Source organism: Mytilus edulis, unplaced genomic scaffold, assembly GCF_963676685.1.
Source record: "Mytilus edulis unplaced genomic scaffold, xbMytEdul2.2 SCAFFOLD_2073, whole genome shotgun sequence".
Classification (NCBI taxonomy): Eukaryota; Metazoa; Mollusca; class Bivalvia; order Mytilida; family Mytilidae; genus Mytilus; species Mytilus edulis.
This window is the reverse complement of record NW_027267114.1, coordinates 1,990-18,076: the sequence shown is the minus strand read 5'-3', so window position 1 is coordinate 18,076 and position 16,087 is coordinate 1,990. Positions and strand designations below refer to the sequence as shown.

Below are 16,087 nucleotides of genomic sequence, written 5' to 3'. Positions count from 1 at the left end.
TCCCTTTCATTGAAGGCAAGTTAATTTAAGACCAGAATTTTCTATTTACAACTATCATTCGTCACGTAAAATTTCAACTATTATCGGCATTCAGGAAGTGGCTACACGGAAGAAATACAAAGTGTTTACTAGCTACAACTTAATCTTATCAAGCTACAGACCAAATATTTAATCATTAGGGAGCTACCATTTGATTTTTATGGGGGAGCTTGGATGAAATTTGAAAAAATAGGCAGGACAGGAGTTTTGAGTAAAAAAAAAGGCAGGATGAGCAACATGGTAAAAAAAGAAGGCAGGATGACAATTTGTGTAAAAAAGTCAGGATAAACTAGTAAAAAAAAAAGGCAGGACCGAATAGAGTAAAAAATAAAAAGGCAGGACAGAGATTTCAACTAAAATAAAAAACAAACCAAAATTTTTCATCCTAGCCCCCCATAAAAATCAAATGGTAGCTCCCTTAATTTTCCTTGTACATGTATAAAAGCTAAGAAAATTTTGACGTTTCCTGGACCTGCCTTTGGCCTTCTACGACACAAAATACCCGGCGCCGCAGGTAAAAACAGAGCGGTTGACAAGTTTCGACTCCCATATTCACAAAAGATAAAGTAAACATACTAATATATTAGTAAACATCCTGCTCAACAAAACGACACACTTCTTCAAGGCTCTTACAACTGACAAATAAAATACTGTCCAGGTTACCGCGACGTGTTTCTCTTTTTTTCTATTCTTTTTTTCGATTGGGGATAATTCTTTAGTTAATGGTACAGAATAACTGTTTAAATTTAAGAAAATCCAAATACAGCAGTTTAAGGGATCAAGGGTAGCATATTTGCGAACCCTTTAATTCATTTTTGTATCTTTGATTTGTCGTTAGGTTGCCGTATCTAAATATACCGCACACATTCTTTTAAAATAATCCGAAATAGACAAATTTCCTTTCCGTAACCCCTCAAACGATCATATTAAAATTTCCTTTTCTATCCTTTTAACTGTTAGGGACGGATACTATTACACTCTATACAAAGAATGCACTACTGATTATATACAAACTGAAATTAACAACAATAAAACGTTCAATTCATTTATGACATTGATTCGACATTCAATGCATACCTTCATTTCTGTACTTATGAAGTAGTTACATTTCTATATATATCATAAAAGATCAGCGATCAACTGATTTGTGAACATATTTAAATATTGAATTTTTATTCATTTTGAAAATGTAAATGAATATACTAATAAGTGCATACTGTTTTATTCAAAAGTTATTGACTAACGGATAAAAGCGCTGCATGGAAGTAACAACAGTATTTTTTTTAAACTTGAAAGACGAGATCTATAAAAAGTATACTAAGTACTTGGAACTAAGAGGATATATATACATAAAGAATGTACTTAACGTTGTACCCTGTACAACTCTTTAGTCTAAAAGGTAAGTTAAATTTGTTTGACAAAGATTTGAAAGAGGTTCTCGGGTAAACGATAACAAAACAGCAACCCAACGACAGAAAAATATACATTTAAATATAATTATTATGTCATGTTTGTTTATAAGATGCCACGGTCTGAATTATACAGAATCTAGAATGAAATTAACAGAGTGTAAATGATCTTCCATCTTCATTTGTACATAAAAATGTGCAATGAAGATATATAAATTTTCAGTACAAGACAACTGAAACGAAATTTCAATGATTGATCGGGTTTCGATTTGGGTCAAGTACTGTATACAGACAGTGACGGTTCGGGTTTCGATATTGTCTGGTATACATAATTAGGCTTTTGGCTTCATTTAACTGCTTTTCTTTATCTCAATTCTTATCCCATTGCTGAAATTTCGAATATTTGTTTAAGAAACATATCGTTACGGTGTTTTGACAACCAGAAAATTTTGAAATCGTTGTGCTTGTTACATGAACAACAGCTACTGTTACATTTAGTATTAACAGTGTTTGATTGTTTTATAATTAGCTTAATTTAAAAAAGGACAAGAAGGGAGATACTGGGATCACACATGTTTTATTGTTAAACGAGACGACCTAAGGTAACAGAGTGCGGTTTTGTATCCCTTTTATTGTGGTCTGAAAAGAAGAAAACATGCATATTCTACCACAAGATCCCATTGATTTTGATACTTGTTTATTTCCTTTCTCTGTGGTATATTTCACAAAACAAAAAATAATACTCGGCTAGCCTCGCCTATTATTTTAGATTTTAAATTAAAGATTAACATATATCTTTGAGTTGATGTATAGTTTTATACATATCATGTATCAACGATGCGTTGTTGAAGAATGTAACATGTTTAACCCCGCCACATTATTTATGTATGTGTCTGTCCCAAGTCAGGAGCCTGTAATTCAGTGGTTGTAGTTTGTTTATGTGTTACATATTTGTTTTTCGTTCATTTTTTTACATTAATAAGGCCGTTAGTTTTCTCGTTTGAATTGTTTTACATTGTCTTATCGGGGCCTTTTATAGCTGACTATGCGGTATGGGCTTTGCTCATTGTTGAAGGCCGTACGGTGACCTATAGTTGTTAATGTCTGTGTCATTTTGGTCTTTTGTGGATAGTTGTCTCATTGGCAATCATACCACATCTTCTTTTTTTATATGTACATTGATTTCAATGTTATACTTTTACCGTAAAGTTTAACGGTAACCGTTGTAAAGTGTGTGATATATAAAACGTACAAGACGGATATGGAGCATAATTAAATATACTATAATAATAAATGACTTATTTTATACATAACTTTTTGCAGTAACTGCCTAAACTGTATTCTGTTGAAAAATGACACGTTAAGCTCTTAATCTAAATGGAAACCTCAAGTTTTGAAGATAAAAACATTTCTAAATATACAGAATTTCAATTGGGAACAACCAACCCCTCGCACTATTGTATTGTGTTCAAGCCGGCAAATTATATCATGTTTAAAACATGAGCTCAATTGTGAAGATATATTCTGTAAATTTCTAATTGAATACAACAATCCGCCTTATTGATCCAAGTCTCAAATTTATTCAACATTCATTTAAATTTAAAGTTATGAAAGATGAACTTAATTGAAAAAAGGTTGGAAAAGAATTTGTTGACAGGGTCCCCAGCGTAACAACAATGAAGTATTGAATTGATCGCTTGTTATTTTCTATTTAGAAAAGCATCATTAAATAGTATTGCTTTTTAACTCCTTCCGACGAATCGCGTGTTTATGTATATTTGTATGTAAATTGTATTTCACAAGCATGTGACGATTGCATATTCAAATAAACCGTTAAGTGATTTGTATTATGCTTTAGTAATTCGTTTTCTGTTTACTAAGAAGGATATGTGTTTATCACACAGTCATCTATATACATGTGTGTACACCATTATTTAAAGTAAGTAAAATTCATTTTAGAAAGCTTAAAAGGTATTATAAGACATACAGGGACGTACATTGTATATTCCTAACTCATTTAATAATATTTTATATATGCATTTTCATTGGACATTGGTGCGTATTTATACACCCATGTAGCGCAGTCAAATGGACAACACACTAGAAAGGATCTTACTGTCGTATGTTATAGAGAACGACCATGGCCATCATTTGGTTATAATGGTCAGAAATGACTTTGACATCCTGAATGCTTTTCCGAATTGCTTCTAATTTTGTTTTATAAAGATCTCTGACTGATTATCAAATGTAATGTATTTTTTTTTCTGAATTTCTTTCGCACTATAGAAAGCATTTATAAATTGACTATTAGTTTAGCATAATTCAACGTTATGGAAATGTTTACGACTGGTATTAAAGGTGTACATTACACTTTTTTCTGTAAATTCAATACCTCAAATGCTAAAAATAATTAAAGTTTCTAAAATGAATTTTACTTGTTTTTCCAAGGGACATTAAGCGACCTACACCCGTGAAAAGACATCCCTGTCCCAACTATCCATTTTCAGCAACTCACTTTGAATAAGGAATAAGGTGCCTTTTCAAATGATCCCAAATGTGTACTTTAAAATCTTTAATTATTCCCGGCGGACATTTTAAGGGACCAGAGAAGCTTCGGAGAACTGCTAGTGAATATTGTACATCTATGAAATGTAACGTATGAGAAAGGAAGATGTATGATACATGTACATATACGATAATTGTTATTTGGTCTATAAAAGGGCAAACAAATGTATATACATTACAAGATTGAAAAGATGAGCGTGTTAGGAGCGTGATTGCACATTATGCTGAACACGATATTTTTCTGATCAAAACGGGACTCAGAAAGCCGTTCGGCTGTTATACGCTGTACATAGATCCGCCACTGAAGTTTGGAGACTTGAATTCATTTTAGTAATATGTCGGACACTCTTTTAGTTTTACAGACTACCGGTATTGGTATTTAACAGACTTATGTATCTTCTGCTAAAGGGTCTTAATTTGATAAATCTATAATGCATGTTTTTGAAATTCTTCATGCCGAATAAAAATCAACCTTATCATACATTTGTAGTACCTTTCCTTTAAAAACGAATTTATGGACATTTTTTGCATCTTTCTAAATGTTAAACTTCTAATAAAAACTTGACTAATAGGACTAAATATACTTTAACATTAAAACGACCTTTTCTAATACGTTAATGGTCCCTATAAACCGTTCATAACGAAAGTCTTCATTCTATTTTAATCCAAACAAATCGGAAATAAAATACGCAAATAAATGTTCAATAAATCCCTATCAATTCTATGTTTAAAATTGAAAATTAATCGTGCTTGAATTATTAATGTGTATTTTAGATTCAATTTTGAATAAGATCTGCTGGCGAAAATGGCACATTAATTTTCAATAGTGCAAACCTTTTATGCGAATAATTGAGAATAGATTGATATTTCATCTCTTTTGCCCACATTTTCTTTTCACAAATGTGAGAGAATTACTTTGAAGTATTTGCTCAATTTATGTAATCCAAAACAGATATAGATGTTTGCCATTAGATTTAACCTAAAAGTGTCACCTTTGATATTTCGTCAAATAAAAGAACTGTATACTTATAGTGTACTAATAAAAAAGAACAAGAATGAAACACGCTAAATTCAATTATTGTCATTAGTCGCTAACGATCTTGTTTTTCTTTTTTCTTATAAACATTTCTCGTATAAACTTAAAATGCATCTTGAAAGTCGCACCCTTTAATACTAATGGCTTAATATATACTGTTTGGATTTTTGCTCATTGTTAAAGACCGCATAGTGACAGTTGCTTTATCTTACATCTACTTAATTTGTTCTCTTGTGGATAGTTGTTTTACTGGCAATCTAACTCTGTCTGACTCTATGTAAATAGATATAGGAAGCTGTGGTATGTGTTTTATATACATTGGAGGTAAGCTTTTATAAATTCTGATCTCATTTTTAAATGTGCAATTCAATTTTTACGATTGTGTTATTCCTTTATTCTTATAATGGACTAATAGACCCACCTAGCTAGTCAAGTGAATTTCATTATGTAATCACTTGATACATCATTTTACTTATATTGGAACGATATCGATTGTCAACGAAATTGTATAAATTGTCATCATTTTAAAACCTTAAGAAAACAATATTACGTCATAACTTGTTCAAGATACTTTCAAGTAAAGTGTTTCATCTCGATATATATGAATTCCCAATTTATCTGTGCATATTTCTAAACAGATTTGAATTGTGATGAAACGCCTAAATTAGTTGTTACATAACCAAAACAGCCATATTATCACATGCAAGCAAACAAACCGAAGTAAGGAAAAGCAATTTAAGTATTTTTTCACGTGAAAACGGCCTGACATATATGATACTATTGTATATGATGCCCAAATCAGGCTAAAAATGACTGTGAGGTTATTGACCTTACTCGATTAACGGCCATATCCAGGGGGCGTGGCTACGTTTATTTCAATCCCACATCATCAAACGGCCCAATCAAGACAAACGTGACAGCGTACATTGTATCTATATATCCCATATTACTAAAATCAAAGTCGCAACATTAAAAGACGTAACTGAAGCGCTAGATAATATATATAAGTGTCAATTAGTAGGTATTGATATTTGCGTAAACCCCTGAGGGTTTACGCAGTATATATTGGACGAGTGATGTAGTCTTTCGGAACACCGGATGTTATTCGGAACACTTCTGTTCTTTCCATGACCACCTTTCAAATACATGCGCAATAGCTATGACCACTTTTCAAATGCATGCGCAATAGCTTACTAAACTGTTGAATATGCATTAGCATCTTAAGTTGCTATAGAGATATTTCAGGGGCGGATGCAGGAATTTTCGAAAGGGGGGGTGCTAACCCAGGGCAAACAGGGCAAAGGGGGGGGGGGGGGGTGCAAAACATATGTCCCGATACAAATGCATTGATCGGCAAAAATAAAGGGGGGTGCGCACCCCCGGAACCCCCCCCCCCCCCCCCCCTGGATCCGCCACTGTATTTTATGTATGATCTGAAATTTATATAATACTTTCTTGCACACGATTACAAGCTGCTAATATTAACCTACATGCGTAGTATTTTAATTAGTCAAACGATGTAACAAGCTGTGCTAGATATGAGATAAGATTTCATGTAAACAATGCGCTTTATATTCTGAACGAGAATAATTAAAAATAAAATCTTTAAAAAGAGTTTTAGTAGCATTTTCTTTACGTTAAGTGAAGATGAACATGTTGTTTATACTGAAATTAAAGGGAAGTCTTTCTTGCATATGATTAAATTACAGTTTTTTTTTATTGTTAAATGTTGCAACTTTTATAAAAAAAAATGGTTATTAAAAATAAAATAAAATAGATATTAAAAATGAAAAAATAAAATATTTTGAACGAGAACAATTAAAAATAAAATCTTTAAAAAAAGTATTAGCACTTTTTGAAATTTTACGTCTAGGATAGACCAAGGACATGGGAATCATAAATACGTGCCTCAAATAGGTGTAAAAACGAGGATTTTAAAAAAAAAAAAATTCGTTTATTGAAAATAACGTTAAAATTAATTATGAAAGTTATGTCCGTATCTATTTCATTAATATTGCAAATTTAAAGTTATTTTCTTTGTTTAAATATTGCAACATTATTTACTTTTTTTTTAACAAGGAGGTCACATAATAACCTCTGAATCCTTTTCGTCATTAAAATGCGACTGATAAGTATAGATATTCAATATGAAAAGGGGGGAAATAACCGTGACTGAAATCTAAATCTAAAATTTGTTTTAAAAAAATACACATTTGACCATACAGATGTAAGAAATGATACTTCAAGCAATGAAACTACGAATTAAATGTGCCACTTTCATTACGACTGATAACCTAAAAATGAATCATGCATGCATTTTTAGCAGACTTAACCAGGTCGGCGATAAGATATCGAATATAAAAAAAGAAGATATGGTTTGGTGTCAATGAGACAACTATCTACAAGAAACCAAAATAACACAGAAGTACAAACTATGGGTCTCCGTACGGCCTTCAACAACAGACAAAGCACGTACCGCATAGTCGGCTATAAAAGGCCCCGAAAAGACAATGTAAAATAATCAGTCAAAAAAGAAAATTAACAAAGTCCGTATCATCGTATGCGTAACTTAGTTGCTCACCAGAGGAACGCTACGCAAGCATTTAAACCCGCGTTCCATAAGTCTGAAGTACGTCGAAAAGCAAAGGTATACGCTTGGTGAACGCTTTTCCTTCAGGAAAATTTTAATGGAACATAAAAAATTTCATTCAGCTCAAGCGTTTGTCAAGCGTATACCTGTAAACTGCACGTACATAATATATACTCTGCACGAGCGTTGAAAACGCTACCGATAAGTTTGAGACACGTGAAGGGCACATTGCATACAAAAATACTCGTCGCCTTAAAGCTTTCATTTAGGAGAAGAAGTCCGATACGGGTGAAACTTCATCAAACCTACAGAAGATATTACACCCTCTCAAACCATGCAACATGGGACAAGACATAGAAGTACAGGAACTACTCCCATTAGTTTGAGCTGTCGAGATCTACAAAAATATCCCGCCTGCCTCAAAGGTGCATAGGATCGACCATGGTCCAGCACTAATGATACAAGTATCAACCAGAGTTACAATGACGTGGTAGTAAGTCTTTAAAGGCCACCGAGCGGCCTCCAAAAATGAAAAAAAAAACTCTATTTAGTCGGCTATTAAATGCCCCGACCATTAAGATTTAAAAACAAAAATCAAACAAAACTAAATAGCCTTATTGATAACAAAATAATTTACGAAAAAAACTTGACCGACATGAATTATGAACAACAACCACTGTACTACATGTTCCTGGCTTTAGAATAGACATTGGTACATAAACAATGTGGTGGCCATAAACCCAACATTCCCTAATGAACCAAACCATAAGGACAACACATCACAAGAAAAAAACTGTGAAATATCAGTTGCAATTCGCGTCCCTAAAAATATGGGTAAGGTGCACAATAATCACTTACATAAAAACAATAGACACAAATCACTGAAATAATCGCACTTACCGAAAGCTATTTCAAAGCTAGTGAACATGTAGACGAACCAGTGGGCATAGACGGACTGGTAAACATGTAAACAGACGGGCGAATGTGACAGACTTATTGACTAACATTCACATATAGACAGACCTGCAGTCGGGAATGTAGAAAGACTAGGAGAAACGCATAGGTACGCTTTACGCACACCCAATACACGTTTTAGGTCGTTGTGCACACGATACAGATATGATTGACAGGTTGAATGCATCAAATTTACTAGCGTATTGGTAGCGTGCGTGATTTTTTTTACCACGGCCGACGTACGTCGGATCTATACGTTGATGTGTGAAGCCGGTATTACATTAGGTAAACATGCAGGCAATGTCAGTTTCTAATTCTTATGCACAACAAAAGTAATATAAAACAATACATCTTTATTAAACAATTATCTAATATATATATAATGCCAAACAAGCATTTGGGTTTACGATTGCATTTCTTTTTTTAAAGAAAGCAACTTGTTATCATATGTTTAGTAGTAAATACAGTAGTTTTGCATATGTGATAAATAGCCTGCAGTTTAATCCATATCGCGCAAATTTGATGCGCACCCTTTATCGCATACCCTTTATCACACCCCTACCCTTTATCACACCCCTACTTTTTTTTTTTTTTTTTTTTTTTTTTTACATAACAGTCAGTTTTGGTGTTTTTTTCGCTTAAGAAAATTTTTCCTCAAAATATGTAAATTTTTTGAATGACGTCATTGTTTGGTATGTGACGTCACGAACGTCGAGTTTTCACATTGTATGTGACGTCACGAACGTCGAGTTTTCACATTGTATGTGACGTCACGAACGTCAAGTTTTCATATTTTTTGGCACACTAAATGCAACTATAAAAAATACAAAACACACAAATTAATACAACAATAAACAAAATATTTTTAAAACAACAGCACACAAATTGTAAGGTAACCCAGGTGCTTCGGATAAGTAATTGAGCAGTTCTTTTAAGGCCTTTGAAACAAGACAAAAGTAGAACTGAAAGTAACCCAGTGCTATGGATCAGAAAACAGTTCATATAATATAATACTCTTCTGTTGAAATATATGATAAAGTGTATAATACATGGCAAAATCCGTATCACATGCCGTATCACCCTCGACCAATATCATCAGCTCTAACTCAAAATATGGACAACTTTATGTGTAGGGGGTCTTGAAATCTTTTGACAGCTTCCGAAATGCTAATTTTTGACCTTTTTCAACTGGACCAAATCACTACTTTACATTATAATTCATGAATCATGATATTATGGGGTGTTTGTGGTAAACACACCCGCATACGTTTTAGTTAAAGTCAAACGATTTTGAAGCGTATATGTATACAACGTTCCCTAAACGTGTCAGCGTTTTCAACGCGCTTGTAGCGTATGTATTACGTGCGTTTATATATATAGCGTATAGATATAAAAATGTACGCTAGACAAACGCTTGAGCTGGATGGAAGTTTTTATGCTGCATAAAATTTCCTGCAGTTATCGTGTTCACCAAGCGTATACTTTTGCATTTTGACGTACTTCAAAATTATGCAACGCGCGTTTATCGATTCCTTCGCGTTCTTCTAGCGTTCCTCTAGCGTGCAACTAACGTATACCGACTTTGTCCATTTTCTCTTTACGTCTGGTGCACGCCGGTCAATACGCCAATGTGCGAAAACGGCATTAAATCAAAGTCGTAACAGTAAGATGTATTATAATTTAAGCGTTGAATTATGTATACAAGTGTACATTAGTACGTTATAATAAGTAAGAAATGATATAGCTGATAAAAAATGCCTTGAACATCAAACGAAAACTAACAACAAAAGCATATTAAACTTACAACTTCATAAAATAGTGTTATGTTTTTTGGCCAATATACTTTAAGGCGAGGAAACCTTAGAGATAATAAAAACGGTTATTAAACCAAAAATTCATTTATTCATTTCGAATATGTCATACTATTATATTACAACCCTTCAGTTTTATATTGTAGTTCGTAAAAGCTTTTATTTCACATATTGAATAATCAATCAAATGTATATTTTGTTTCGGTCCAAACAAGCTTAATAAATTAAAATGTTTCTCCTTCGTCTACCACCCTCGGGATTTCATTTTCTGAGATACCCCGGCCCCTTGTAATATTCATAAGACTCCGTTGGTGAATACAAATTGAAATTACGAACTACAGTTTAAGGATCAATGCGAATACAAATACTGTAGCAAATCAATTTAAGAGTCCGTTATTTAGCATATATACACTAGAACATTATACTAGGATTACTTGAGATGATTTTTCGAAATACACCACAGCAAAAATAAATAAATAGATAATCCTTCATGCCGGATGATTGACATGTATAAAATTAAAGATTAAATCAATCATAATGTATACTCAATATATTATACATGTTACATAATTATACATTGTACATGTTTATCTGGTTACTGGAATGAAAGTGTCTTCTCATATCAAAACAAGTACTTATAAATGTTGAAACACATACTAGGTATTCTGTCTTTCAAGATAAACACCAAATAAACTAGTCAATATCATATGAATAGAATTTATTCATTCTATGTATTCTGGTGAGTTTTGCACAATTATTATTCTTTATTTTTTGGTTTTACATTCTAACAAGGGGTGCTCCTAAAGAGGGATATATCAACAAAAACACAAGACTTGAATTTAACACTACACATGGTCAATTTAAGACGCCAATTAGCAAACTGAACGAATTGCGATGCTCGCCAAGCTCGCCCTTTATGTGATATTGGTGCAATCCAAATATTTTCTTAATTTTGAAAGAAATTATAACTGGTGATAAACGACGACCGCGAAGAGGACCCCAAAAAGATCTGTTAACCAAAAAAGATTTTTTTTTTCCCCATTTTCTTGATATCGAAGCGATGTAACGTGAGACTTTATATGTACTTGCAACATATGTGTGTGTACTGTACCACTTTATCCTTATTTGTACAATAGTCGGCAGATTGTAGGATATAAGAGGTGACACAATCGTTAAAGAAATCCTGTTCCTCTTAATCACGCTAAAATCTAACCATGGGTACATATTCTAAGAAAAAAGCATCTATAAAACTTATATAAGACGATAACACGAAGTCAGAAAATGGATTTTAAATGTAACAAATCAAAGTAAAAATACCTATTTTGCTAAGATTTTATAATATTTATTAGGAATTATTTAGGAGCTAAATATATTATAATTCCAGAGTCGTATGAATACAAAATCACATTCGACCCTTGTAATAACAATATTAGCATAAACTTGTCGTGAATAAACATATAGATGATCTTTATATATTATACGAGAACACTTCAAAAAATATATTATATGCAAATAGGATGTCGCTAACATTTTATTGATATTTAAAATATTCTGTTTTATCCGGTGATAAATTACGGATAACATCTTGTTTAAATAGAAACCTTTTTAAACCCACTGTATATTACTTCGACAGTTAATTTGGGCTCTGGAGTTGAAAATAAGTTTTGTGTCAATCTCATCCTGATATAATACGGAGGTAAGGAATGTTTTACTTAATCTCATACATGTATCACTCCGCCATTGCTTTTAGAGCCTCTTAAACGTGAAGCTATATTATACATTGCTTCGTAATTTTGTCATCACATGAAGAATGTTTACGAGATTTTAGTAGGAACAGTTTTTTCACTGTTTCGGTATAATAAATTAAATTATATACATTGTTCATGTGTAGAAACTTCTTTAAAATCTTATAATTCTCTCCGGGAAAGGTCAACTAAAGTCTTCAATTCCTCTCTATTGATACACTTTTGATACTCAAACTTCAGTCATCAGTTGCTCCTCGTATACATTTATTAACTATTTATATGCATTCAAGTATCGCATCTCATATGTATTCGTTCATAGTGTGTTAATCTACGTTTTTTGATTGAGTTAAGTCTTCCAATTGATATTTTATCGTGTGTTTTTCTATGTTGTGATGTTATACTATTGTTTCAGTAAAAGGGACAAGGTTTGGTACCATTAAAACGTTTAATCCCGGCTGCAAATGTTTGCACCTGTCCTAAGTCAGGAATCTGATGTACAGTAGTTGCTGTTTGTTTATGTAATTTATACATGTTTCTCGTTTCTCGTTTTTTTTTTGTATAGATTGGACCGTTGGTTTTCCTGTTTGAATGGTTTTACACTTGTAATTTTGGGGCCCTTGATAGCTTGTTCGGTGTGAGCCAAATTGAATGTTCCGTTTTAAAGGCCGTACCTTGACCTATAATTGTTTACTTTTATAAATTGTTATTTGGATGGAGAGTTGTCTCATTGGCACTCATACCACATCTTCCTATACCTAAGTCAGGGAAGCGCTTCAAAAGCAGAAAATGTAGTATGTTTTATTTTTATTTTTATTTTCACGTGCTTTTGACCTAATGATCATATCTTGCATATCAATATCCTCATACTTTCTATAAAAGTTATACTTATCTTGTAAGGCAAAAAAAATAAAATAATAACAGTATTATGGTGTTCAGTATTGTAAATTTTCTCACCGGCCAATTGAAAATTTTAAAAAGAGTACAGGTTTTCAACTTTGTATATACAAACCAAACAAATAAACATCAGGACATCATACGAGCTCCAGAACTGATCGTGAGCGAGACCGGATACATTGACAGTAGTTTTCGTTCTGACCCAAATCAATATTTTTATAGTGATACATTTTTTGTAGCCCACCAACAGAGACTATTTGGTTTTCTGCTATATCTGTAATTTATAAGGTTAAAAGTGATTCAAGAATAAATTCATTCTGATTAAAATACAGAGCATGTGTTCACTCTTTGCTTACAAGGGTCTGACAACGCGCCATCTGGACCGTCTCCTTCTGAGGGTACGGAATCGGCCGAGTTGAGACGAATGCGTCTAGTTGTGCCGTAATGATACACAGCGTCCGAAATTCATTTTTATAATATTGTTATTTCTGAAGTTAAGAACTTGTTATTTGTTTTCGACAAAGTATCATTAAAATTATAAATTCCAGTTTTATTCATTCATTCATTTTTGAAAATTTCAGATAAAAAGATGTGAATAAAAAATGGAAAGAAGTCGAGAAAGTATTCTAGACGGATTTCAGTTCCAAAACAGTGACACTTACTGGGAGTTTCGGAGACTTCTCGAAAGAAGACCTCCTAGTAGATTTTCTGATGGATTATCACGAGAAGCTCGAATGGTCATTGATCAATTAAAAGAAGAGTCTAAAACATGCAATACAGCACAAACATCTGATGAACATAGTCATAATTACACGGACAGACGGTATTCTAACTTGAAGCCCGCAAAGACTAAGGTAAAATCCGACGAACCTCGAAAGAAAAAAAGTGTAACGTATACCGATTCGTTGGAGAAATCCGCTTTACGTTTAGACCGTGACATAACAGACCCTAATTTTAATGAAAAGAATTTACGTAAGCGCTCTCTAGGTGGCGGGCCTGTGCAATCAGCTATGGAAACGATTGAAATCGTGAATGCTTCGGAACCTACGGAAACTACCGAAGATGATTTTGCTATCGAGGAGATGGCGAAACATAATTCTGTGGAAAAATGTATAGTGTGGATGGAAGTAAACGACAATAAAGATGATTCAGAATCTATTGCTGGTGCTGTTGCTGAATGATTTTCGTTTCTTTTACACCAAGTTTTAAAACACAATTGAAACTCAATCGAGATTACACATAATGTAGTTCCAGTTTTCGCCATCTGCTTTCATGGTGAAATTGTACGAGTTTCTATATTATTTATTGATGGATAGATATCAAATCAGATTCGATTAAATTATATTTTCAAAAAACGGTCCACCAAAGACACATCTGAAACTAGAGTAATCTAGCTGATAGACCGAATGGCAAATGTGGTACAATTCATATGAGTAAATCACACTATAATTATCTTTAAACGCGTTGTATTTTATTCATGTTCATATATGTTATTTATTTTTGTAGTTTGATAAAATTTGATATATATATATACAAATAAAAACCTTCCAACTGAACATGATTAAATCATATCTCCTCAATATGCAAATATTTATAAATTGTATATATGTATAAAAGATTTTTAATATTCGATCCTGCAGTTTTAACATACCTACAATGTACATTAGTCAATTATTTAAAGTTTCAATTTACAATATTTAAATATAATTGAACATATTTTAATTAGAAAACAAGTATTTGTAATATATGCTTGTTTAATATTAAGCATGACTGTGCTTTTAGGTTTGAAATGATTTTTCATGGACGTCACTTTTTTTTATTCAAGTATTGTCATTTAGTCTGATACATGTACATGTTTCAACTGACACTATACCTAAATTCCTGATAAATTCAAATGGCACGAAGCAACATATATGGTGGGTTTTTTTTCAGAACAGCATGGTTGGTTTTACAATTTCCAATGAAATTTCGACAAATTTCTTGCGTGTATTTCTAATCAATTAGTTTGCATGTTATTTGTAAAAGAAGCGAGGTTTCATGAATATGTTATAATATTCAAAGGTCCTGAAAGATTGTAGTATAGTTGTATAAATATATAAGCCAAGTTTTAACCACATTATGTACATAGACTGACATCGAAAATACAACAGGTTGTATTGCACCCCTTAGCTTTCCCATAAGAAAAATAGGTTAAAAAAACAGTCTGAATTTAAAGCATAAGATTTTCAGTTCAATATGCATTGAAATAAGAGGGAGAAAGATTATTAAGTGAATCGAAGAAGTCAAGATAAGCTGACAATACTTTTGCAAAGAAGACAAACAACTGTTACAGTCCACTAAACACTACACGAAAAACTAACACGGTCACCACATAAAATCATCTGTGAACTCGCGTGCCCCATTGAACAGTTGAATAAAGCTTGGTAAAATCTAATGTAAACACAAAACGATATTTGGATTATTTGTATGACACTATAATTGTGCAAATCATAACATGATTTCATAAAAAGCTAAAATAACAGTTCTCTTGGTCTGGTTAGTTTAAAAAGGGCAAAGCAATATGAAATGAACCATTTTTTATTCAGTGTGGTCATGCAATTAATCAGCAGCGAAGCATACATCTGCATTACGTTTGATCAAGACTATTAATTGACATTTGTGACAAGTCAACAAATAATTGTTTAAAGAGGAATAACTCTGGTAGGATTTTTAGCTATTTAAATCTGAAGTAAGGTACGAGTAGCAGCCTGTCTATCATATATCAAAATTTCAGTCAATTTTATAGAGTGAAATGCATTTAATTAAAAGTAATCAATATAGTTCTATAAATTCAGAGATACTACATTATGCACATATATGTTGACGCCTGTAAAATGGTGGTACCCCCAATGGATATATACATGTAAGCATTTATTCAAAGAAAATAATTGTCTTGTCAGAGTTTGTGCATTGGTCTCGTTGGTGAATGTTCAGTCATGGGCAAGTACATGTATGTCATAATATCTAGCCTAGCCTGAGCGAATATTCCATAATTTAAAACGTGG

General features: G+C 32.6%; 1 long non-coding RNA gene across 2 annotated transcripts; it reads left to right on the top strand.

The window, feature by feature from the left end:
• Positions 1–1,030: 1,030 nt before the first annotated feature.
• LOC139504908 (uncharacterized) lies at positions 1,031–14,599 on the top strand. 2 transcript variants are annotated; one of them, XR_011659449.1, is made up of 2 exons: positions 1,031–1,438; positions 13,625–14,599. It is a non-coding gene; the product is annotated as an uncharacterized lncRNA (long non-coding RNA). The 2 variants fall into 2 exon arrangements; XR_011659450.1 differs by lacking the exon at positions 1,031–1,438 and adding an exon at positions 3,069–3,387.
• Positions 14,600–16,087: the final 1,488 nt, after the last annotated feature.